Source organism: Mobula birostris, chromosome 4, assembly GCF_030028105.1.
Source record: "Mobula birostris isolate sMobBir1 chromosome 4, sMobBir1.hap1, whole genome shotgun sequence".
Lineage (NCBI taxonomy): Eukaryota > Metazoa > Chordata > Chondrichthyes > Myliobatiformes > Myliobatidae > Mobula > Mobula birostris.
The window spans coordinates 177,991,961-178,018,377 of record NC_092373.1 but is presented as its reverse complement, the minus strand read 5'-3'; the positions used below and the strand labels follow the sequence as shown (position 1 = coordinate 178,018,377).

The window sequence follows — 26,417 nt, the reverse complement described above, 5'->3', positions numbered from 1 at the left end:
ATAGGTTACAAAATTACAGTCATCAGCTGAATCCGTACTACACATGACTCTGCAAACAGTAAGTGAATATATGCAGCTGGTCACGGTCTCCTTCACGCACTTTACTAGGTGTGTATTCCCTCCACACTCACTCAGTGTCTACCGTTTTAGGTTCAGTGCTCACTAATGTGAACATCTAATCAGCCAATCATGTGGCTGCAACTCAATGCATTAAAGCATGCAGACATGGTCAAGAGGTTCGGCTGTTGTTCAGGCCAAACATCAGAGTGTGGAAGAAATGTGATCTAAGTGACTTTGACTGTGGAATAATTGTTGAGGCCAGACAGGGCGCTTGAGTATTTTGGAAATTGCTGATCCCCTGGGACTTGCATGCACAACAGTCTGTAGAGTTTACAGCGAATGGTGTGAAAAACAAAACAAAACATCCAGTGAGCGCCAGTTCTGAGGGTTAATGAGAGGTCAGAGGAGAATGGCCAGACTGGCTCAAGCTGACAGGAAGGCAACAGTAACTCAGATAACCACATGTTACAACAGTGATAAGCAGGAGAGCATCTCTGAAAGCACAACATGTCAAACCTTGAAGTGGATGGGCTACAGTAGCAGAAGAAAATGAACATAGACTCAGTGGCCACACTGTTAAGTCCAGGAGATAGCTACTGAGTGCAAGTACTGACCACGCTGCTCATAGTCTCCATTAACAAGCAGAAAACATTTTTTTATTAGATAGTGTTGAGCAACAGAGGCTCACTTGGTTACTCCATCAAACATCTGGTGATTTCCCTCGAAGTCCCCGGCAATAATAATGCCCTTAGCATTTGCCTGACCATCTGGATGACTTGATTTAGATTTGCACGCCAGAATTCATTAAAATGTCATTTTGAAATTAGTATTGTGAAAGTGTAATGGAGCTTTGCTGAACATGTTTAATTTCTTTACGTTCTCCCTCCTACGGTCAGTGAGCTGAGTTTCCCCCTTTGTGACCCAGTGCGAGTTCTGCTACCCACGGCAACCGAATGCCTTGCTCCTGCTGCTTGTTTTTAAATGCTTCTCTTTAGGTGGGCTTCACTGTATTTAAGTATATCAATAATACCCCTGAGATGGCTTATCGCTGATGCTTTTGGTTACCAAGTAACCAGGGTGAACCACAGGCCACTCAAGGCCAAACACGAACTGCCACCAGAACCAAAATGGAAGTGATTTAGGACTCAGTAATTATTCAGGATCATAGTTGATTTTTTTTTAAAAAAAAGCTTTTAACTGTAAGATGCCACAACTAATTGAGCAGCAATTTCAGTGTTGTATAGTAGGACACAGAACACAGAACACTACAGCAGAGGAAGAGTACCTTCGGCTCATAATGTTCTGCCAACCAATTAAACGCCTAACTAAACTAATCTCTCCTGCCTACACACTGCCCATATCCCTTCATTCTCTGCACGTTCATCTGCCCATCTAAGAGCCTCCATTGGATCTGCCTCCACCACCACCCCTGACAGCGCATTCAACGCACCCACTTCTCTCTGGGCAAACAAAACTTGCCCTACACATCTCCGTCGAACTTTCTTCCTCTTGCCTTAAATACATGGCATGCTGTGTTAGGCATTTCAGTCCTAGGCAGGGCACCGCGGCAGTGTAGCGGTGAGTGTGACATTATTACGGCTCGGGGTGTCAGAGTTCAGAGGTCAATTCCAGAGCTACCTGTAAGTTTGCTTGTCCTTCTTGTAAGCGCGTGGGTTTCCTCCCACATTCCAAAGACGTACCAGTTAGGAGGTTAACAGTCACTTAAATTGTCCTGTGATTAGGTCAGAGATCCGTGCTGTATCACTAAATAAAAAATAATTTTTTTAAAAAGCAGATACTGGCTGTCTACTTTATCTGTGGCTCTCATAACTTTTACAACCTTCTATCAGGTCGCCCCTCATCCTCAGCTGCTTCAAAGAAAACAACTCCAATTTGTCCACCCTCTCCTTGCATCACATGCCCTCTAATCCAGGCAGCATTGGGTAAACCTCTTCTGCACCCACTCCAAAGCCTCTGTGTCCTTCCTATGATGGGAAGAAATGCTCCACAGGTTTACTAAAGCTGCAACGTTACGTCCTGTCATTTGAACGCAATGCCTTGTCAAAGAAAGGCAAACAAGCCATATGCCTTCAGCACAGTATCATCTTGTGTTGCCGCTTTCAGACAGTTATGGACTTGTTTCCCCAAGCTCCCTCTGCATGTCCATGCTGCTAAGATTCAGATTTATTTATCACATGTACATTGAAATGGGAGGGAGGAGAAGATGGCGGCACGACGCAGCGCACGCAGCCTCTCCGGCGAAATATTATTGTATTTGTTAAATAGGGGGCTGTGCACAATTCTGATTTGATGGAGACAGACGTGAGAGCACGGAGGAACATCTGGAGAAACTTCTGAAATGCCTGGTTCGCTGCCGCTGCTACTGTGCGATCGAGAATCTCCGGAGGGGAAGGCCCTGAGTCCTTGGCTTTGCCTGTTGCTGGTGGCCGGAGCTGGGGTCGAAGCGCTCGGCAGAGATGGTGCTCAGTGCTCGGTGTCAGAGGGCTGGTCGGAGGCTCGAAGTTTTCGGATGGACTGAGAGTCGGACTGTGGTTGGGTGCTTCCAGGATGCTGCATCAGCAAGTTTGCGGCGCAGGAAGCTCATGGCAGGGAGAGTTTTCTTCCTTCTATCACTTGCATGAGATGTTGGGATTTCGAGAGACTTTGAGACATTTTTTACCATGTCCATGGTCTGTTCTTCTATCAAATTACAGAATTGCTTGCACTGTTGTAACTATATGTTATAATTATGTGGTTTTTGTCAGTCTTTCAGTCTTGGTCTGTCTTGTGTTTCTGTGATATCACACTGGAGGAACATTGTATCATTTCTTAATGCATGCATTACTGAATGACAATAAAAGAGGACTGAGTGTCCTCATAATCTAAAAAAAAATGTGTCATTTGTATTAACAACCAGCACAACCCAAGGATATGCTAGCGGGGATGGCGGGGTGGGGGTGGGAAAGCCCGTAAGTGTCGTCACACATTCCGGCACCAATAGCATGGCCCAGCATGTTTACAGAACAACACAAGCAACCACAATGACAAGGACAGACAAACAAGCCTCTTTCTCCCTCCCGCTCACACACGCAGACAGGCCTCCACCGCCAGGACAGGGCCTCCAGTCCTTGGCCCTGAACTCTCCAACCTCGCGGACTAAGTCAAAGGCCGTGCCATTAATTGTGTGTGGTTTTGGGAACGAATGGGCAGAGAAAGGTTAAAAACAGCTGCAGAGTAAGAAGGCCAGGTTGAGGTTCAGATCGCTCCTGGCACTTTCTCTTGTACCCAGAGAGTGAGAGAGGGGACAGAAAACTCTGCATGAATGTAGCAGCAACCATCTGTATTAATGAAGCCCTTTAATGAAAGAAAGTGCCAAAGACGACTGAAGAGCCAGGCAAGTAGAGATCATCAAGAATGGTGTAAACTTTCATCAAATAGGTAGATCCTGAAGATTTTCTCAATAAGAAGACTTCCATTTAGATTCTACCCTTTCCTGTCAATCTGAACACTTCACAGTTTTATATTCATAGAATTAAGAACACAGAACAAGCCTTCTACATTCTACAGATGAGCAGCAGAGAGCATCCAAGCAAACTGCATCACTGCGTGGTACAGAAAATGCCCTGTGGCGGATAGGAAGGCTCTATAACGGGTAGTCAAAACTGCCCAATGCATCACCAGCACCAGCCGACCCGCCATATATAGAAAGGTGCCAGAAACATCATGAAGGATCTCACCCACCCTGCTCATGGATTGTTAGTCCCATTCCAATCAGGGAGGAGGCTATGTAGCATCCACATCAGGACCATCAGACTGAAAACCAGTTACTTTGCTCACACATTAACCCACCCCCAAACACCACTACTTCATCATTTCCTGTCATGTACAAACACTCCTGTGCCTTGGGTCACTTTAAAGACATACAATCAGTCAATGTATATATGCTATCTTATATATATATACATACATATATATATAGTGTTTTTTTATTACTATTGTGTTTTTATGACCCAGCTGGTGGCGTGGTAGCATCAGTGCCGGACTTCAGGACGAAAGGTCCCGAGTTCGAATCCAGCCGGCTCCCCTGCACGCTTTCCATCCATGCAGGGTTACGAGCTGGTGATCTCTTTGGAAACTCACCCGGCAGAAGGCAATGGCAAACCACTGCTGTAACTTGCCTCGTACGCGGTTCCCCAGTACGTCAGAGAGGCGTGGAGGGAAATCGTCCGTTAACTGGAGAAACTCTGGGTGCGACATACCTTTCCTTTCTTATTGTGCTTTTATTACTATTGTGTTTTCTTGTGTTGCACCTAATCCAGGGTAACAATTTGTTCTCCTTTACACTTGTGTACTGAAAATGACATTAAACAGTCTTGAACATTTTGGCCTACTGGGTATGCACAACCATCAGGCACCCTTTTATGCCTAATCTGCACTAACCATAATTTATCTCCTCATATTCACATCAACTATCACCATCTTCCAACCACCCTTCCCCTCACCTTCTCCAAGTTCTTCCTGCCACTCAGGCACTAGGTCTGACAACCTGCATGTCTTTCACATGCAGGATCACCCAGAGGAAACCCATGCAGTCGCACACAGTCAGCACTGGAGGTCAGGGTCAAATCCAGGTTGCAGGAACAGTCTACTAGCTGCACACCACTGTGTCACCTACTGTGGAGTGCAACTGGCACCATAAAACATGACAAGCAGCAGCTAATTACACACAAACAACAACATGATAATGACCCCTTCACCTTTCAAGTAATGATGACTGATGAACATTGGCTAGGGCACCAAGGATATTGTCTTGCTCTGCTTTGAAATTGTGGTTCGGTCCATTTAAGATCCCAACCACTTTTATTTCTGAAGCAGCCATGCTGACAGCCTAGCTTGTGGGCATAGATGAAGAGGAAACAGATTAGTGCAGGCCCTCTGAGGAACAGACATCACTACCATAAAGAGAAGTCAAATCAACGTTATTGTCCCGTGCACAGTACAGTGATAATAAGATCCAGCTATAATGAAAAACACACACAAAGTGCTGGAGGAACTCAGCAGGTCAAAGTCAAAGTACATTTATTATCGAAATATGTATATGTCACTAAATACTACATTAAGATTTTTTTGCAGGCATTTACAGGAAAATTAAAAATTACAATAGAATTTATGAAAACTTTACAAAAACAGAGACTGACAAACAAACAATATGCAAAAGAAGACAGATTGTGCAAATTAAAAATAAATTTTAAAAAATAATGCAAGGAACATGAGTTGTAGAGTCTTTCAAAGGGAGTCTATAGGTTGTAGACTCGGTTCAGTGTTGAGGTGAGTGAAGTTACCCATAGTGGTTCAGGAGCCTGATGGTTGTAGGGTAATTGTTCCTGAAGCTGCGGGTGCTCCTATACCTCCTGCCCGATGGCAGTGGTGAGAAGACAGCACCTATGGAGAGAAGAACACCGTTTCGTGCCAAGACCCTTCCTTGGAACTAGAAAGGAACGGGTCGGGAGCCAGAGTAAGAAGGTGGTGCTACGGGGAGGAGTATTAGCTGGCATTCTTAAAAACTGTTTGCAGCACATCACAGCCAACACACAGAATATATATTATATATGTATGAATTAAACAATACAGAGAAGAAAATCATGTCCAAAGTGGCATTTGTGCAGAAAAATATATTCAGTGACAATTCCGTGATAGTATACATAAGAACATAGAAATAGGAGTAGGAGTAGGCTATCTGACCCGTCGAACCTGCTCCACCATTCAATAAGATCATGGCTGATCTGGCCATGGACTCACCTCCACCTACCTGCCTTTCCCCCATAGCCCTTAATTCCCCAACTATGCAAAAATCTATCCAATCTTGTGTTAAGTATATTTACTGAGGTAGCCTCCACAGCTTCATTAGGAAGAGAATTCCACAGATTCACAACTCTTTGGGAAGGGCAGTTCCTCCTCATCTCCATCCTAAACTTACTCCCCCAAATCTTGAGGCTATGTCCCCTAGTTCTAGTCTCACCTACCAATGGAAACAACTTTCTTGCCTCTATCTTATCTACCCCTTTCATAATTTTATATGTTTCTATAAGATCTCCTCTCATCTTTCTGAATTCCAGCAAGTACAGTCCCAGGTAACTCAGTCTCTCCTCATAGTCTAACCCCCTCATCTCTGGAATCAACCTGGTGAACCTCTTCTGCACCGCCTCCAAAGACAGTATATCCTTCCTCAAGTAAGGAGACCAGAACTGCACATAGTACTCCAGGAGCGGTCTCACCAGTACCCTGTACAGTTGCAGCTTATCCTCCCTGCTCTTAAATTCAATCTCTCTAGCAATGATGGCCAACATTCCATTTGCCTTCTTGAAAGCCTGCTGCACCTGCAAACCAACCCTTTGCAACTCACGCACAAGCACTCCTAAGTCCTTCTGCGCAGCAGCACAGCAGCATGCTGCAGTCTTTTACCATTTAAATAATAATCTGACCTTTCATTTTTCCTTCCAAAGTGGATGACCTGGCATTTACCAACAGTGTACTCCATCTGCCAGACCCTTGCCCATTCATTTAACCTATTTATATCTCTCTGCGTACTCTCTGTATCCCCTGCACAATTTGCTTTTCCACTCAATTTAGTATCATCAGCAAACTTAGGTATACTACACTCGATCCCCTCTTCCAGATCGTTAATCTGTATCGTAAACAGTTGCAGGCCCAGCACCGACCCCCGCAGCACTCTGCACACCACTGTTTGCCAACCAGTGAAACACCCAACTCTCTGCTTTTTATTGGTTAACCAATCCTGTATCCATACTAATACACTATCCCCAACACTATACATTCTTATCTTATTGGTAAGTCTTTTATGTGACACCTTATCGAATACCTTCTGGAAATCCAAGTAAATAACGTCCATTTGTTCCCCTCTATCCACTGCGCTTGTTATAGCCTCGAAGAACTTCAGTAAGTTTGTCAAACAGGACCTGCCTTTGCTGAATCCATGCTGCGTCTGCCTGATGAATCCATTTCTTTCCAGATGCCTCACTATTTCTTCTTTAATGATAGTTTCAAACATTTTCCCAACTACAGATGTTAAACTAACTGGCCTCTAGTTCCTGTCTTTTGCCTACATCCATTTTTGAACTGTAATGTGACATTCGCCTTCTTCCAATCCGCCAGGGCCTGACCAAAGTCCAGAGAATTTTAGTAAATTATCACCAAAGCCTCAACTATAACCTCTGCCATTTCTTTCGGTATCCTGGGATGCATCCTATCAGGACCAGTGGAAGAGTTGGTCAGTGTAGTTCCATCGCTGAGGTAGGGTTTGGGTAGCGCCGGGCGGTTCAAGAACGTGGAGGCTGTAGGAAAGTTACTGTTCTTGACCCTCACTGTGAGGAACTTCGGACTCCTGTACCTCCTGCCCAATGGTAGGAGTGAGAGAAGGACATGGCTTGATGGTGGGTCCCTTAACGACAGACGCCACTTCCTTGTGTATTTAAGAAGAGACGCATTCAAGTGCTGGGTGCAACCATGCACAATTTTCAAACTGGATTAGATGCCATAAGCCCATCTTCTTCCCAAGCTGACCAGAGGCCGGGAGGAGCCGTTTTATACAGCCTTATAGATAATAAGCATCGCATCTATAATGTTAAAGTCACTAATTCCAATCACAAGCAGTATTTAATCCTATCTTTCAGGAAGCTAAGAGTAAGCCTTGTTAAACTATGTAACCAGAAATAAGAATCTGTGAAATTGCAAACTAAAACACAGAGAGAGATGTGGTGGCTATGTGTAGCCACTCACAATGTGGAATAAGGACTCAAGTCTGGTTATAACATAGAAGGAGGCCAGTTGGCTCCTTGTGTCCGTGCTGGCTCTGAGTAAGATTGAGACAGAGACAGAATAGATTGCAGATACTGCGATCCGGAGCAACACATGAAACTCAGTGAACCAGCAGCATCTATGGAGAGAAATTATCAGTCGACATTTTGGGTTGAGACCCAAAGCGGCAGCTATTCATTTCCCTCCATAGATGCTGCCTGACATGCTGAGTTCCTCTAGCTCCTTCACGTACTGCTGTGCAAGATTAATTCAGCCATCCCTACTCTGCATCCTCTCCTTACAGCCCTGCTGATTTTAATTTTCTTTTAGCAACGTGCCCAGTTCCCTTTGAGCACCACAATCAGATCAGCCTCCACGAAGCTCCCATTTTCTGGCAGTGTACTCCCCCTTCTAATCATTCACTGTGTAATCATATTTTTCCCTTTAACTTTGCCTCTTTTCTAAATTATCTTCATTCTGTGTTGCCTCGTTCTTAACCCTTCTGTCGCTCTTCTCTGATTTAAATGCTGCCATCAAATCTCCTCTCATCCTGTTCTGTCCCAGCCTGGGCTTCTCCAGTTTATCACCATAAGTAATGGCTCTCAGCCCTGGAATTACGCCAGTAAGTGTACTTTGCAGCTTTTCTCGGACCTGTTTTGCATTTCTTATTCATTGAAACAAACTAGGTGAGGTGTGAAGGTGCCAATTTACTCATTTAAGGCCAGCAGGACAGTGAGAACAGGCAACAGTTGGGTCCAAAGTTAATAAAAAGTGTGTGTTCCTAACACTGGTTTTAGTTTGCAGCGAGGGTATAAATACCATAATGTAAACATGCCTGGAAGTGCTAAACCAGAGGCCTGGACACTTAGTAATTAAGGCTAAATAGGAGCAATTTCCTGGTACCTCCACGTGTGCCCTGGGTTGATTATGGACAATGGGGATGTACCCGTACAGCTCAAAGCCTAAAGCAGCAGGTACTCAGATTCCCCATCACAGTTTTTTGAGGTCCTGCATGTTAAATTTGAAATGACCATCATTATGGTGGCTATCAGGGAGGTCTCACTGGAGGCTGGAACTATGCAGAGGTCTAAAAAGAGGAGAAGAGAAGCTGAGGCTTGCTGCTGAAGAAAAACGCACTCGTCGGAAAAACAGCACCAAGACAACACTGGAGGACAGCGCCTTCAAGTGCAGTCGCTGCAGCCGAGACTGTCACTCCCGTGTGGGCCTCTACAGCCACAACAGATGCTGCTCTAACACAGACTGAAGCAAGACTTTCCAGGCGCAGATCCATGGTCTCGCGAGACTAACGGATGCCACCACCACCACCGCCATCAGGGAGGTCACTATGGGGTTACAGCCTGCAACTCTGAAGATCTGTGCCAGGCAACTGGCAGGAGTGTTCCAGACTCCTTCAGTCTCTCACTGCTGTACTTGGTGGCTCCCACCTATTTTAAAAGACCGACAGTGACAGCTGTGTGCTACTATGTTGAAGTACTCTGAGAGGTTGGTCATGGCCAGAATCAGCTGCTGCTTAGGCAAATTGCAGAGGGTCCGGTCCTTGCCCATCTCCACAACAGGTCTGCAGTGGATATAATCTCACTGTTTCTCCACTCAGCCTTGGATGACCTGGACAATAGTAATACTTACGGCTGTTTATTGACTACAGCTTAGCATTCAACACAATCATACCCTCAATTCTAATCAACAACTCCAAAATCTGGGCCTCTGTACTGCCCTCTGCAACTGAATCCTTGACTACCTCACCAGGAGACCAACATCTCCTCGTCACTGACGATCAACTGACACACCTCAAGGATGTGTACTTAGCCCACTGCTCTACTCCCTACACCCACGGCTGTGTGACTCCACACAGCTCAAACACCACCTATAAATCCGCTGATGACCCAACTATATTTGGCAGAATTTCAAATGATGACAAGGAGGCACACAGGCGAGAGATAGATCAGCTCCTTCTGTGGTGTCGCAGCAACAACCTAGCACTCAACATCAGCGAGACCAAGGAATTGATTGTGGACTTCAGGGAGGGGACATCGAGGGAACACACACCAGTCCTCTTCGCGGTATCAGAAGTGGAGAGAGTGAGCAGTTTCAGATTCCTGGGTGTCAGCATCTCTGAGGATCTAACCTGGAACCAACATGTTGATGCAATTACAAAAAAAAGCACAACTGCTGCTATGTTTCATTAGGGAGTTTGAGGAGACTTGGTCTGCCACCCAAGAGTCTCGCAGATTTCTACAGATGGAGGGCACTCTAACCGGTTGCATCTCCATCTGGTATGGAGGGGCGACTGCACAGGATCAGAAAACCTCAGTCAGCTCCATCATGGGCACTAGCCTCCCCAGCATGCAGGACACCTTCAAAAGACAGTGCCTTGGAGAGGCACACCCATCATCAAAGACCCCCATCACTCAGGTCATGCCCTCTTCTCATTGCTGCCGTCAAGGAGGAGGTACAGGAGCCTGAAGACACACACTCAACGTTTCAGGAACAGCTTCTTCCCCTCCGCCATCAGATTTCTGAATGGACAATGAACTCTTGAACACTACCTCAGTATTTTTTCCTTGCTTTTTGCATTAGTTATTTAATTTAAATATCTTTTTTATATATACCTGGTATTGTAATTTATAGTTTTTATTATTATGTATTGTAATATACTGCTACCGCAAAATAACAGATTTCATAGAACCATAGAACCATAGAAACTACAGCACAGAAACAGGCCCTTTGGCCCTTCTTGGCTGTGCCGAACCATTTTCTGCCTAGTCCCACTGACCTGCACACGGACCATATCCTTCCATACACCTCCCATCCATGTATCTGTCCAATTTATTCTTAAATGTTAAAAAAGAACCCGCACTTACCACCTAGTCTGGTAGCTCATTCCATACTCCCACCACTCTCTGTGTGAAGAAGCCCCCCCCAATGTTCCCTTTAAACTTTTCCCCCCTCACCCTTAACCCATGTCCTCCGGTTTTTTTTCTCCCCTTGCCTCAGTAGAAAAAGCCTGCTTGCATTCACTCTATCTATACCCATCATAATTTTATATACCTCTATCAAATCTCCCCTCATTCTTCTACGCTCCAGGGAATAAAGTCCTAACCTATTCAACCTTTCTCTGTAACTGAGTTTCTTAAGTCCCGGCAACATCCTTGTAAACCTTCTCTGCACTCTTTCAACCTTATTTATATCCTTCCTGTAATTTGGTGACCAAAACTGAACACAATACTCCAGATTCGGCCTCACCAATGCCTTATACAACCTCAGCATAACATTCCAGCTCTTATACTCAATACTTCGATTAATAAAGGCCAATGTACCAAAAGCTCTCTTTACGACCCTATCTACCTGTGATGACACTTTTAGGGAATTTTGTATCTGTATTCCCAGATCCCTCTGTTCCACTGCACTCCTCAGTGCCTTACCATTAACCCTGTATGTTCTACGTTGGTTTGTCCTTCCAACGTGCAATACCTCACACTTGTCAGTATTAAACTCCATCTGCCATTTTTCAGCCCATTTTTCCAGCTGGTCCAAGTCCCTCTGCAGGCTCTGAAAACCTTCCTCACTGTCTACTACACCTCCAATCTTTGTATCATCAGCAAACTTGCTGATCCAATTTACCACATTATCATCCAGATCATTGATATAGATGACAAATAACAATGGACCCAGCACTGATCCCTGTGGCACACCACTAGTCACAGGCCTCCACTCAGAGAAGCAATTCTCTACCACCACTCTCTGGCTTCTTCCATCGAGCCAATGTCTAATCCAATTTACCACCTTTCTATGTATACCTAGCGACTGAATTTTCCTAACTAACCTCCCATGCGGGACCTTGTCAAAGGCCTTACTGAAGTCCATGTAGACAATATCCACTGCCTTCCCTTCATCCACTTTCCTGGTAACCTCCTCGAAAAACTCCAACAGATTGGTCAAACATGACCTACCACACACAAGGCCATGTTGACTCTCCCTAATAAGTCCCTGTCTATCCAAATGCTTGTAGATTCTGTCTCTTAGTACTCCCTCCAATAACTTACCTACTACTGACGTTAAACTCACCGGCCTATAATTTCCCGGATTACTTTTCGATCCTTTTTTAAACAATGGAACAACATGAGCCACTCTCCAATCCTCCGGCACCTCACCCGTAGACAGCGACATTTTAAATATTTCTGCCAGGGCCCCCGCAATTTCAGCACTAGTCTCCTTCAAGGTCCGAGGGAACACTCTGTCAGGTCCCGGGGATTTATCCACTTTAATTTTCCTCAAGACAGCAAGCACCTCCTCCTTTTCAATCTGTACAGTTTCCATGATCTCACTACTTGATTCCCTCAATTCCATAGATTTCATGCCAGCTTCCTTAGTAAATACAGACGCAAAAAACCTATTTAAGATCTCCCCCATTTCCTTTGGTTCCGCACAAAGCCGACCACTCTGATCTTCAAGAGGACCAACTTTATCCCTTACAATCCTTTTGCTCTTAATATACTTGTAAAAGCTCTTTGGATTATCCTTCACTTTGACTGCCAAGGCAACCTCATGTCTTCTTTTTGCCCTCCTGATTTCTTTCTTAAGTATTTTCTTGCACTTCTTATACTCCTCAAGCACCTGATTTACCCCCTGTTTCCTATACATTTCATACAACTCCCTCTTCTTCTTTATCAGAGTTGCAATATCCCTTGAGAACCAAGGTTCCTTATTCCTATTTAATTTGCCTTTAATCCTGACAGGAACATACAAACTCTGCACTCTCAAAATTTCCCCTTTGAAGGCTTCCCACCTACCAATCACATCTTTGCCAGAGAACAACCTGTCCCAATCTACGCTTTTTAGATCCTTTCTCATTTCTTCAAATTTGGCCTTCTTCCAGTTCAGAACCTCAACCCTAGGACCAGATCTATCCTTGTCCATGATCAAATTGAAACTAATGGCGTTATGATCACTGGAACCAAAGTGCTGCCCTACACAGACTTCCGTCACTTGCCCTAATTCGTTTCCTAACAGGAGATCCAATATTGCATCCCCTCTAGTTGGTCCCTCTATATACTGATTTAGAAAACTTTCTTGAACACATTTTACAAACTCTAAACCATCTAGACCCCTAACAGTATGGGAGTCCCAATCAATGTATGGAAAATTAAAATCCCCTACCACCACAACTTTATGTTTCCTGCAGTTGTCTGCTATCTCTCTGCAGATTTGCTCTTCCAAGTCTCGTTGACTATTGGGTGGTCTGTAATACAATCCCACTAATGTGGCCATACCTTTCCTGTTTCTCAGCTCCACCCATAAAGACTCAGTAGACAAGCCCTCTAATCTGTCCTGCCTGAGCACTGCTGTAATATTTTCCCGAACAAGCAATGCTACTCCCCCACCTTTCATTCCTCTGCCTCGATCACATCTGAAACATTGGAACCCTGGAATATTAAGCTGCCAGTCCTGCCTCTTCATGACATATGCCAGTGATATTAAATCTGATTCCGATTCTGAACTCTTATTCAAAGCTAGTCAATGCTTCAAAATGTTTCCTGGTGTAAGTGGTCGTGTTAAGTTCTCATTTCCAAAGCACCCTTATGAATAATTGTCAGCAAAATAGGAAGAACATCACCTATGACAGGTAGAGCCATTGTGGATCTCACCTTGATGCACACAAGGGCACATGTATGAGTGTGCCTATACAGATCATTAGTAAATGAAAACACGAAGAATTCTGCAGATGCTGGAAATTCAAGCAACACACATCAAAGTTTCAGGTCTCGGCCTGAAACGTCGACTGTACCTCTTCCTAGAGATGCTGCCTGGCCTGCTGTGTTCACCAGCAACTTTGATGTGCACTATTAGTAAATGAATGTAGCTATATATTTAAAGGAACAAAGTTCAAAGGTCAGAGTAAATTTATTATCAAAGTCTGCATATGTTACCATATAGTTCCTTTCCCTGCAGGCACTTACAGGAAAAAAGAAGTACAAATGAATTTTACAAAAACTATCCATAATCAGTCAAAGATTGACAAACAACCAATGTACAAAAAAAAAGACAAACTGTGTAAGTAAATGTAATATTGAGAACATGAGTTGTGAAGGGTCCCTGAAAGTGAGTTTGTATGTAATAGAACCAGGTGAGTGAAGTTATCTATGCTGGTTCAGGAGCCCGATGGTGATAGGTCAAGAACTGCTCCTGAATCAGGAGGTGTGGGACCTAAGGCTCCTGTCGCTCCTGCTCAATGATGGTACAGTACTGGGAAGGGAGCATGGCCTGGGTGGTGGGGAATCCTTGATGATGGATGCTGCATTCTTGTAGCAGTGCTCCATGTAAATGTTCCGATGGTGGTGACGTGGTGGGTGCTTTACATCTGATGGACTGGGCTGCATCCACCACCTTTGTAGGCTTTGTTTGTTCCTGGGCATTAGTGTTTCATACCAGGCTGTGATGCAACCACTGTTCATCTATAGAAGTTTGTCAAAGTTTTAGATGACATGCTAAATCTGCGCAAACTTCTAAGAAAGGAAGGGTGCTGTTGTGCCTTCTTTATGAAGACACTTAAGTGTGGTCCCAGGGTATTTCCTTTGATATGCAATTCCAAAGACTTCAAAGCTACTAACTCACTCCACAGAAGTACAGATGCACACAAACTAAGAAACAGAGAGTTAGCCATATATTTTCGTTCAACTTTACATTTAGAATCCACATCAAGAATTGCACACAGAAGACAAAAGCATTTTATTTAAACATTGTCTTAATATATTGAAACACATCATGTACAAATGATGCAGAATGGCTGATTGTGCTCGGGATGCCATCAATTTACTCTGAAAATATTCAGTGCTTGATAATAAATTGGAATGGTTTAAAATGCAGAGGTGTATGTCCCCTACTTCTGTACAGATTGCTTTTGTACATTCTGTCAATACCTGGATTAATCTCAGATACAAGCACATAAATTCATTTTCATTGTTTGTACGTTGAGGACTTATGGCTTCCAAAGACAGTGACCTGGAGTTTTTGGCAGCAGCCTGCAGGACGTGTCATCCACCCACCAGCCCACTCTGATGCACTAATCTTCTCCCATTCAGAGACGTCCAAAAACTGTTAAAAATAAACAAACCATGAAGACTTATTATAAATTGCTGAAAGTTTTCATTCAAAACAAACTTAAAGAAAGAAACAATTATGAACTCAAAAACGTAAGAGATTCCGCAGATGTGGGAAATCTTAAGCAACACACACAAAATGCTGGAAGAACTCAGCAAGTCAGACAGGGCCTTTGCTCCAAATGTCAACTGTTTATTCCCCTCCACAGATGCTTCCCAATTTGCTGAGTTCCTCCAGAATGTTGTGTGGGTTGCTCAATTCTGGACTCAATTTTTTTTAAAGTGAAACTACATGCAAACAAATGATGGTTTACTGGAGGAACACAATGAGCCAAGCGTCATCTGTAAGAGGAAAGAAATTGTCAATGTTTTGGATCAAAACCCTGAATCAGGACCTCCAGTTTTAGCCCAAAATGGCAACAATTCCTTTCCTTCCATAGATGCAGCTTGATCCCCCAACAGATTGTTCGATGCTCCAGATTCCACCACGGGCAGTCTCCAGTGTGCCTATGCAAGCAAATCACTTCATTGTACTCTTATGTATCTGAAAATAATAAATCTAATCTAATCTCGTTTTAGATCTTCCCCTACTAATCCTCTCCACTGAAGATCACTCACTCACCTCAACTCCGAACTGATTCCACAACCTATTGCTTCACTTTCAAGGGCTCTGCAACTCATTCTCAGCAATACTTACCTCTCTGTTTTGTACTTACTTTTTATTTGCACAGTTTGTCTTATTTTGCACACTGATTGTTTGTCACTGTTTGTTGTGTGTAGTTTCTCACTGATTCAATTGTACTTCTTGGTTTTTACTGTGAATGCCCACAAGAAAATGAATCTCAGGGTTGTATATGGTGTCATATTTGTACTTTGATAATAAATTTACTTTGAACTTGAACATTTGAACCTTGAAATGAGGAGTCTATGAGGCAACAGACCATTAACAGCAAAACCCTAGCAACTACCTGCCAGGAAGTTTGGCACTTCCACACTCACACCCTGCAGAAGCAAGTGTAGTCAGCTGTGACCTATCCAAAGGTACAGATCAGATAAATATTTGTAGATGCTATGTCCTTTGTTGATTATTTATGTCTGAATGAGAACATAAATTTTACAGTAAAATTTAATATTAATTTTTTTATACTTGTTTGACATGCCCATTTACCAGCTGTTTTACTGTGGAGTGTTCAAATAGGCCACGCAACACGCAAGTTCAATAAACTTCCTGACACAGTGGTTCTGCTGCCTTTTCTCAAAAAAGGTCAGGCTATTATCGAGATTGCGTTTCAACATTATGAAAGTAAGAGAAAATAATCATTCCATAAATTTTAAATGTCATCACTTGCACACAAGCTAGACTGCATTAAGAAATGCTGCCTTTTGTATAATCGGCTTTGTTTGAACTGCTCTGTAATATACGCTACTCTGCTCAAGTGTCAAATGCATACTTCCAGGCAGTGTGCGAAATTTAATGGAAGTAAATCACACCATGAACTGTGTACTTCCCAAATGGAAATCCGGGCATAAATAAGTAACCAAAGACCAAGGACTGGAAGTTCTCAAGCATCTGTTGGATATGTTTCCACAGGTAACATACACCCCGCAGAATATTTTCAATGTCTTATGACCAAATGTAAGTTTGAAGTAAGAAATGTGAGCATCACGTACACATACAGGGAGATATCCAGGCACAGTTATAAAACTGGAAATACCAATTACATTTTGCAAAGATTAATAAGGTCTGTGGGATTTTGATTCAGCATTAGAATAGAAATCTCTTCCATTCAGGTAGATTTACGCAATTTCATAATACTTTTTAAAGCCCCTGAGTGGGTACCATCAGACTCAAGATCACTTTCTATCTCACTGTTATCACGTTCTTGAATAGACCTCACAAATCCTAAAGGATGAAGTCTCGAACTTCTGCTTTCCCAGCATAGCTGATCATGGACCTTGCATTTTCCTTGTCTACCTCTACTGCACTTTCTGTCTAACACTATATTCTGCATTCTGTTTTCTTTTTACGACCATGATGCAATTATATACGGCATGATCTGTCTGGATGGCATGCAAAACAAATACATTTCACTATATGTCGGTAAATGTGATGGCAATAAACGAATACCACTAAAGTTGAGAAGAATTCCCCCTTGTGTGGATCACTCAGCTAACAAACTTAACAAACACAATCTAGTCAATGTTGCCTTATTACCGTTTGGGGAACTGGGGTTTTGCTTTCATTACAGAAAACTGTTTCATTAACAGTAAAGGGTTCTGAGGTTTTTTTGGCTTCTGAAAGATGCTACGTGAATGTATGTAAGTGACAATTCATAAGCTTAGCGCCTGGATAGCTGAAGGCATGGCTGTCAATGGTGGGACAGAAGTCCATAGGTGTCTAGAGTTGAAGGGAAGCAATCAGGCTTGCTAGGGATCTGTAGGGCCGGAGAAGACAGCAGAGGCAGGAATGGGCAAGAAAACAAACATTCAGAGATGAGGTTGAGAATATTCAAAGGGAGTAGTTACTGAACCAAAAGCCAGTGTGAAATCAACGAGCCAGTGAGCTCTGGGGCAATGGCTGGGCAAAACCTGGCAGGAGTTAGATATGAGCATCGGAGATTAAGTTTATCAAATGTAGATGGTGGGAGAATGCACAGCATCCAATGAAGCAGCCACATCTGAAGGAAACTAAAACACAAGAACTTTAAGAGCAGGTAAGATAAGACAGTGGTGTCCAATACTGTAGAATATTTAGTACTGATTAAGGGTCTTGGTCCAACTTTTTATTCCTCTCCATAAATGCTGCCTGCCCTGCTGAGTTCCACCAGCATTCTGTATGTGTTACTCTGGACTTCCAGCATCTGTAGAGTAGTAAGACTTGTAGGTTAACTACATAATGTGAAGTTGTACTGGGAAGTAATCAGTGAAACTGGAGTTCTAGTCTTTTCAGTATCAGTTGAGTTGAACAATGCTTCATCAATCTGCCCACCGGACAACATTTCCACTCTTCAAGAGGCTCCTGTGGATGTCCATATGCACGTAGACCTCAGGAGAGGAATGGAACTGGCTCAGTGACAATGCTGCCAATTGAACAGTGGTCAATTGACTGAATTTCTGGAGCTCTGCCAGTCCTTGTGAAGCCATGTGCACTGCCTCCTGTAAAATAACTTGACGGTTATTGTCTCAGTCCCTACTGGTGAGCCAAGCAGCTGAAGCTACAGTGACCTAACCCATGTTAGATGTTACACTAACGGGAAGCAGTCAGGTAGGAAACATAGAGCAACTGCTAATTTGTACAAGCGGCTTGTCTATCTGAATTTGCAAGGCAGCTGAATTCTAATTGCATTGCTGTGTCCTGGAGCAAATCAACAAAGAATCCCAGCGTGACATTGCTGATCAGCTGTTTCCATTTCGCTGTAAACAGGACTGCATGAAAAGAAACACATTTTCTGCAAAATTACATTCATGAGTGGTGGCTGAAGGGGTAGTTGTCCCTCCCATTAATTAAATAGGAACCAGGTGCTTGATCCTGAGTAAATTGTTCACTGCTGGCAATCCCATCTGCTTTGGCATTTTCTCTTGGAGGAGTCTTGTGGCACCGGGGCTCTATTATCCTGCTGCATCTGCAGTCTTGAGAAGCCCCTGAAATTATACGGGACACGTCAAATATTCTTACTTCTGTGTAAGTTGTTCCTCTGATGCAATGTTCAATGACTAGATACAATTCCATGGAAATTAAAAGATGAAAATAGGCTGTGTTAGTGCTTAGGCGTTAGGTCTTAATCCCACGGGTTCACGCTTTTCCCAAATCCCTCCATTGCCCTTCCTTTAACCACAAAGTTCATACTTTTAGTCATTAACTCTGAAAGTGGATCGCAAATGTTCTCACTGTGTCGAACCTGCCAGAGCAAGAACCATTCTCCTGAAGGTAATATCATAAAAAGAGAAAAGCAATAAGGAGCCCATTTTTCCGCTGGAACTTGACAGGACATCCTTACGAGTGTATTTAAAGACCTGGAGGATGAATGGAAACAGTTGCTGCCAAAAGAATCTTTACACCCACTGATCCCAAAAATAGGCCTCACCTTTGTTTAAACAGTCACAGCTGAAGACATTACCAGAACTGGCTTAGGGAAACTACTTTATAACACCCTGCTTCTACTTCACATTGACTTGTACAGAAGAGCCAGCTAACTTCAGTGAATGCATCGTACATGGTTCTAAGTTTTCTCACCACAGACGCCTTCCAGGCTGCTAAAGGAAACACCATATGAATATCGCAGTCTGTGGTGCACAGATGCATAAAGCAGGTCTCCAGTACCTTGCCTGCCTGCCAGGCCAAACTGGCTTTCTCCATGTTTGGATGGATTCCAACGCCCAGAACAAGTGAGCACAAGGACTTTAAGCTGTGACCTGATCCCTGGAGTAGCTATCAGGAGACCAGGAATAGATCTGGCAACAGAAGGGATTTTTATTCACACAATATTCCTTATCACTGGCCACAACATTTCAAGGAACCTCACGGTGGTAACAGAAGCTTTTCGTCAACTCTACTGAAGCTCCGGTGAGAGTATACTGGGGGGGGGGGGGGTAAGAGAAATAGTAAAATATTCAAGAAAAACATTATAGTTTGACTAGTTATGTGTCAAAGGGAGTCATCTTAACTCTAGAGAATTATAATCCACATTTTCAACTTACTTTTGCCTGTAATTTCTTCCAATTTCACTTCTGGTTTGTCAGAAAATGAAGGATATAAAGGCTGCTGAACAGTTGTGATGTTCTGTCATGCAGAGGCTCAGTAGTGGGAAGAGAGAATAAAGGTCTGTTCATTCCGAGAGGATTTACATCATTTTTAAGGTAAGGAGGCAATTGCTCTGTCATCTGTTCCTTGGTCAGACTCATGGCAATGAATATGAACATAGACCCAATCTATTTCACCCGTGCTCCCAGTTACCACGTCCAGTGAGATCTTGGTTGATCTAGGATTTGTTGAACCAGAGGGACATTAAAAGCTGTTGCGTTTTTTGTTTCATGGAATCAAAACATCCCATCTCAGGCCTGTGTAAAACAGGCTCTAGACGAACTGAGTGATGTAATTAACAGCTACGATCAACACATCCTGATCCCTTGCTTATCATTTTGGGCAATTTTAACCAGGCCAGCTAGATAAAAAAAAGTCTCTAAATAATTATTACAAACAAATCACTTGCAGTACCAGAGGAACCAACACACTGTTACACCACCATCAAGAGCACTTACCGTGGTATCGCACACCCACACTTTGGGAAGTCTGATCAGCTGGCTGTATTCCTACTCCCGGAGTATAGGCAGCACCAGTAGTGAAGACCAAGAAGGTATGGAGAAGGGAAGTGCAGGAGCGCTCACAGGACTGCTTTGAACTGGCGGACTTGCTGTATTCCAGCATTCATCTTCGAGTCTGAATGAGTACGCCGCAGCTGTCACTGACTTCATTAAAACCTGTGTGGATGATCGTGTGCTTATGAGAACACACCATACATACCCAAATCAAAAGCCATGGGTGAACCAGGAGGTCCGTAGTCTGCTGAGGGCCAGATCTGTGATATTTTGGTCTGGCGACCCAGGTATCTACAAGAAAACCAGGTAAAACTTGAGGAGGGCTATCTCAAGAGTGAAGAGACAGTTCCGAAAGAGGTCAGGGGCAGATTTGGATGCACATCAGCTCTGGCAGGGTCTGCACACCATTTACTTCCTACAAATCCAAACCCATCATGAATGGCAGTGATGCTTCACTCCCAGGTGAGTCCAACACCTTTTATGCTCACTTTGAAAGGGAGAATATAACTACAGCTGTGAGGATCCCTGTTGCACCCAGTGACCTGGTGATCTCTGTCTGTCAAGAAGGTGAAACTTCGTAAGGGGACAGGCCCCGATGGAGTACCTGGTAAGGCTCTGAAAGTTTGTGCCAACCAGCTGGCGGGGGCATTCAAAACATCTTCAATCTCTCACTACTATGGCTGGAAGCTCCCCCCCACCCATTGCTTCAAAAGGACAACAGTTATACCAGTGCCCAGGAAGAGCAGGGAGAGCTGCCGTAATGACTATTGACCAGTAGCACTCACATCTACAGAGAGTTTCTTTATGGCTAGAATTAACTCCTGTCTCAGCAAGGATCTGGACCCACTGCAATTTGCCTATCGCCACAATAGGTCGACAGTAGATGCAACCTCATAAGCTCTTTTCACAGCCTTGGATTACCTGGAGAACACAAATACCTATGTCAGGATGCTGTTTATTGACTACAGCTCAACATTTAACACAATCATTCTTATAGTCCTGACTGAAAAAAATCCAAAATCTGGGCCTCTGTACCTACCTCTGCAACAAGATCACTGAATCTCCAACCAGAAGACCACAATCGGAAAGAATATCTCCCGCTCATGGACAATCAACAATGGCGCACCTCAGGGATGCATGCTTAGCCCACTGCTCTAATCTCTCTATACCCATGACTGTGTGGCTAGGTGTAGCTCAAATGCCATCTATATAAATTTGCTGATGATACAACTATTGTTGGCAGAATGTCAGATGGTGACGAGAGGGCATATAGGAGTGAGCTATATCAGATAGTTGAGTGGTGTCACAACAACAACCTTGCTCTCAGTCTCATTAGGACCAAAGAACCGATTGTAGACCTCAGAAAGGTAGGACAAGGGAATGTATACCAGTCCTCATAGAGGGATCAGAAGTGGAAAGAGTGAGCAATTTCAAGTTCCTGGGTGTCAATATCTATCCTAGACCCAACATATCGATGCAGCTACAAAGGAGGAAGACAGCAGCTATATTTCATTAGTAGTTTGTGGAGATTTCGTATGTCATCAAAGACACTCACAAATTTCTACAGATGTACTGTGGAGAGCATCCTGAATGGATGCATCACTGTCTGGTACGGTGGGGGTGGTGGTGTGCTGGGTATAGGATCAAAATAAGGTGCAGAGAGTTGTAAACTTAGTCAGCTCCATCATGGCACTAGCTTCCATAGTATGAAGAACATCTTCAGGAAGTGATGCCTCAAGAAGGCAACATCCATCATTAAGGATCCCCATCAGCCTTCTTCTCATGGTTACTGTCAGGAAGGAGGTACAGGATCCTGAAGGCACACATTCAAAGATTCAGGAACTGCTTCCTCCCCTCTGCCATCCAATATCTGAATGGACATTGAATCCACGCACACTACCTCACTACTTTTTATTTTAATTTTATTTTGCTCTACTTATTTCATTTACCTAAAACATATATATTTACACACTGTAATTCACAGTATTTTTCTATTACTATGCGTTGCATTGTACTGCTGCCACAAAGACAACACATTTCATATCATATGCCAGTGATATAAAACCTGATTCTGATTCTGTTTTTGATTCAGATTTAACTCCACTTGCTCAACTTTCCTCATTCCCTGATTCACAGAAATCCTGTCATCTCAGGTTCAAAGTTAACAACTAATGTTGCATTAATTACCTTTTTGCTAAAGAGAATTTGAAATTTGTGTGTAGAAGTGCTTCTGAAATCTGGGTCTCTGATTTTTAGGTTATGTCCCAGTATTGGTCTAGCTATCCTCTTGACATTCTTCAGTGCCTGTAGCCAATGCTTCCTAATTTCACTAAGTCTCTTCCTCGCATTGTGGGAGTGGCTTACCCTTCTCCAATGTTCCATACATTACCAAGTTGTGTAAAATGCAACAAACCATCTTATTTCATGAAAGATTCATCATCATTTCCTTGCATTTGTACTCCTGGCCTCTGTATAAACCCAACTCCCGCATTCTTTTTCAATCATCCCTCAGCCTGCCCAGAAAACGTTTAACTACTTATGCATTTATACTCCTACAGCTCTCTGTTCCTGTATCCCTCTCAGAAATGTATCCTCCAACTTAGACTGCCTCTTGTTATTTCTTCCTATAAAAATACACAACCTTGCATTTATCCTGCATTAAATTTCATCTGCCTAAAGTCTGCTCAATCTGCTAGAAACCTGGTCATTTCACCAGCTGTATTTATTCTCCTTAAGTCTATTACTATCCTTCTCACAGTACACAACACCTCCTAGTTTCTGTTACCTGCACATCTGGAAATTGTACACTCTGTAGCCAACCCCACTTCATTAAAACATATTAAGCAAAACAATGGCCCTCGTACTAACCCCTGGGGCTTTCCTCTCTACTTCTCGATCTAGTTCAATAAACAACTGTGTGGCTACGCACAGCTCAAATGCCATCTATAAATTCACAGACGCTATCGCTGTTGGTGGCAAAATCCTAGATGGCAATGAGGAGGCATACAAGAGGGAGCTAGATTGGCACCTAACATCAGCGAGACCAAGGAGTTGATTAAGGAAGGGGTAAAGAGTGGAGCATGCACCACTTGTCATTCAGTGCTGGGAAAGGCTGAGCAGCTTCAGGATCCTGCCCATCAGTATTTCAGAGGATTTATCTAGACCCAACGCATTAATGTAATCATGAAGAAGGCAAGCCATGAGATGTTTGAAGTGATTCGGTATGCCATCAAACACTCTAACAAATTTCTATGGAAATTTGGGGAGCATTCCAACCGGCTGCATCACCATCTGGTGCGGAGGCTCCAGTGCACAGGATCAGAAAAAACTACAGCGTTCTGTAGACTCAGCTAGTTTCATCACAGGCATTGAGCAGGAGGTACAGGAGCCTGAAGACTCACGCTCAATGATTTAGGAACATCCTCTTCCCTGCACCTAGATTTCTGATCAGTCCATGAATCCATGAGCACGACCTTATTTTTTGCTCTATTTATTTATTTTGTATTTTATGGTAACTTTTATGTCTTTGTACTGTACTGCTGTCACAAAGCAACAAATTTCACATCATGTAAGTCAGTGATAACAAACCCTATTCTGAACCGTTCGGCTCTATTCATTATTTCCTCTTACTTGCCCAACTTTCTAACTAATCTGCTACAACCTGCTGGATTGGAGTTTAAATTGCTATTTTTGTTGTAGTTCAACTTTCCTTATGTAATCACCAGTTTACCTGTACTTGTTCAGTGAATTTTCAGTAATTGTAACATAGCAGGCTCTGTATTTTTCCTGTAGTTTCTCTGCAGCCTATATCACCCCTTTGAACTGGATTGTCTCATAAGTTGTTCCTTAAAGAGGATGACAAGACGGCCTACAGGGACGAGGTCCAGCACCTGGCCACGTGGTGTGCTGACAGCAACCTGGTCCTTAACACCCAGAAGACCAAGGAGATCATTGTGGACTTCAGGCATGCTAGGAGTCACACTCACATCCCCATCTACGTCAACGGAACTGTAGTGGAGTGTGTATGAAGCTTCAAATTCCTTGGTGTCCACATTTCCGAGGATCTCACCTGGTCCCTGAACTTCTCCATCCTGTTCAAAAAGGCGCAACAGCGCCTTTATTTCCTGCGGAGCATGAAGAAAGCTCACCTCTGTCCCAGGATACTGACGGACTTTTACCGCTGTACCACTGAGAGCATACTCACCAACTGCATCTCAGTGTGGTATGGCAATTGTCCTGTATTGGACAGCAAAGCACTCCAGTGTGTGGTGAAAACTGCCCAGCGGATTATCGGCACCCAATTGCCTACCATTGAGAACATCTACCATAACCCGCTGCCTGGGCAGGGCAAAAAGCATTATCAGGGATGTATCTCACCCTAACCATGGACATTTTACTCTCCTCCCATCCGGTAGGCACTACAGGAGCCTCCGCTCCCGCACCAGCAGGCTCAGGAAGAGCTTCCTCCCTGAGGCTGTGACACTGCTGAACCTCACATCACAGCGCTAAGCAGTATTGCATCCGTATTGTACTGTCTCAGTACTTTTACTTTGTGTGCTGTAGCACTTTTTTATTCGCAGTTATTTTGTAAATAACACTATTCTTTGCATTTCTGGTCAGATGCTAAATGCATTTCATTGGCTTTGTATCTGTACTCAGCACAATGACAATAAAGTTCAATCTAATCTAATCTTATCAATGGAACGAATTGTACCTGTTTAATTGGAATTAGATTTTAGTATATGACCACAACTTCATTGTTCTTTCCCTTTGTCTTCTCTTTTCCTCGCAGTAGAGTGAGTCAGTTACTGTTTTTTTTGTTATGAACATTTACTAAAATGGCTGTAACCATAATATTTACCCCTCATTCTCAACTTCCAAACAACCTTCTGAATCATAACATCCCCAGATCCAACAAGCCTTTCATGTTCTATTAGCTGTAATTTTGAATACAATTCTATTTATGTCCTATTTTATCAAGCACCTTTTCAAATTCAGGATCACCATTTCCATACATACACACCGCATTATCAACTAACTACCTACCTATCCATACTGACACTGTTATCACCTCAATAAACATTCTCAAATTAAGCAAAATCTGCCTTTTACAGATTTGTGTTGGTTTTCCCTAAAAAAAATCCACATGGCTCTGAATGACTATTAATTCTTTACTGGCTAGAGTTTATAAAAAAGTTTTCTCATCTTTGTCTTAAATTTATCCTTACACTCCTTTTTAACAGTATTGCGTATTTTGCAAATCCCCCTTCTTTAGGCAATACCACTACTTATCTAAAAACGTGTGCAAGCTCATAAACAATACCTCCACAACCTCTACCCTTACTCTCTCGGGAACTTGAGATATGCATCTCAGCTGAACCAAGTGATCTAAAGTACAACTCACTTTTTAGTAGCACCTTTTTACCAATATCTTGCCCACTCAGCTACCTCTTCCTTTTTTTGAAACTTCAGCAGCAGCTTTTTTGTTACGACACGCACCCGACCGTGCTAGATTCTATCTCTTAGGCGCTCTAAATCTCTGGAATATGGATAGCTGGGGCAGCCCCTTTAAAGGGTTCAGAACCATCCCGCTAATTGGCAATCATGTTTTGGGCACCAAGAATTGAGTATTTAAAGAGCACCTGAACTGAGGTTCCATGCTCAATCATAAACCTAACTAGCTCTTCCCCCCTTTTCCTTCATTCCATGGCCTTCTGTCTCTTTCACCAATCAACTTCCCAGCTCTTTGCTTCATCCTTCCCCGTCCAAATTTCGCCTATCACCTGGCATTTCTGTCTCCTCTCCCCCACCCCCCCCCCACCTTTCAAATCTACTCTTCAATTTTTTTTCTCCAGTCCTGCCCAAAACATCGACTGTACTTTTTCCATGGATGCTGCCTGGCCTGCTAAGTTCCTTCAGCACTTTGTGTGAGTTGCGCGGATTTCCAGCATCTGCAGATTTCCTCCTGTTAGAGATATCATCAAATGTTTTGCTTTTGCTCAGTTCTCATTCCAGCTTTATACTGTGTCTCGATCCCAGCCTCGGATGCTCCAGCACTTGGATCCAAACCATTCTCATCAAGGTCTCCCATCACACTTTCCCTGGCAA

At 43.3% G+C, this 26,417-nt stretch overlaps 1 long non-coding RNA gene across 1 annotated transcript in view; it reads right to left on the bottom strand.

Moving 5' to 3' along the window:
* Positions 1-13,894: 13,894 nt before the first annotated feature.
* The window catches only part of LOC140196084 (uncharacterized), an 84,881-nt gene continuing 72,358 nt past the window's right edge, over positions 13,895-26,417 (bottom strand). Inside the window, exons 2-3 of the long non-coding RNA XR_011885610.1 lie at positions 20,253-20,471; positions 13,895-14,988 (exon numbers count right to left, since the gene is read on the bottom strand). This is a non-coding gene — a long non-coding RNA (uncharacterized lncRNA). The remainder of the gene's footprint in view (positions 14,989-20,252; positions 20,472-26,417) is intronic.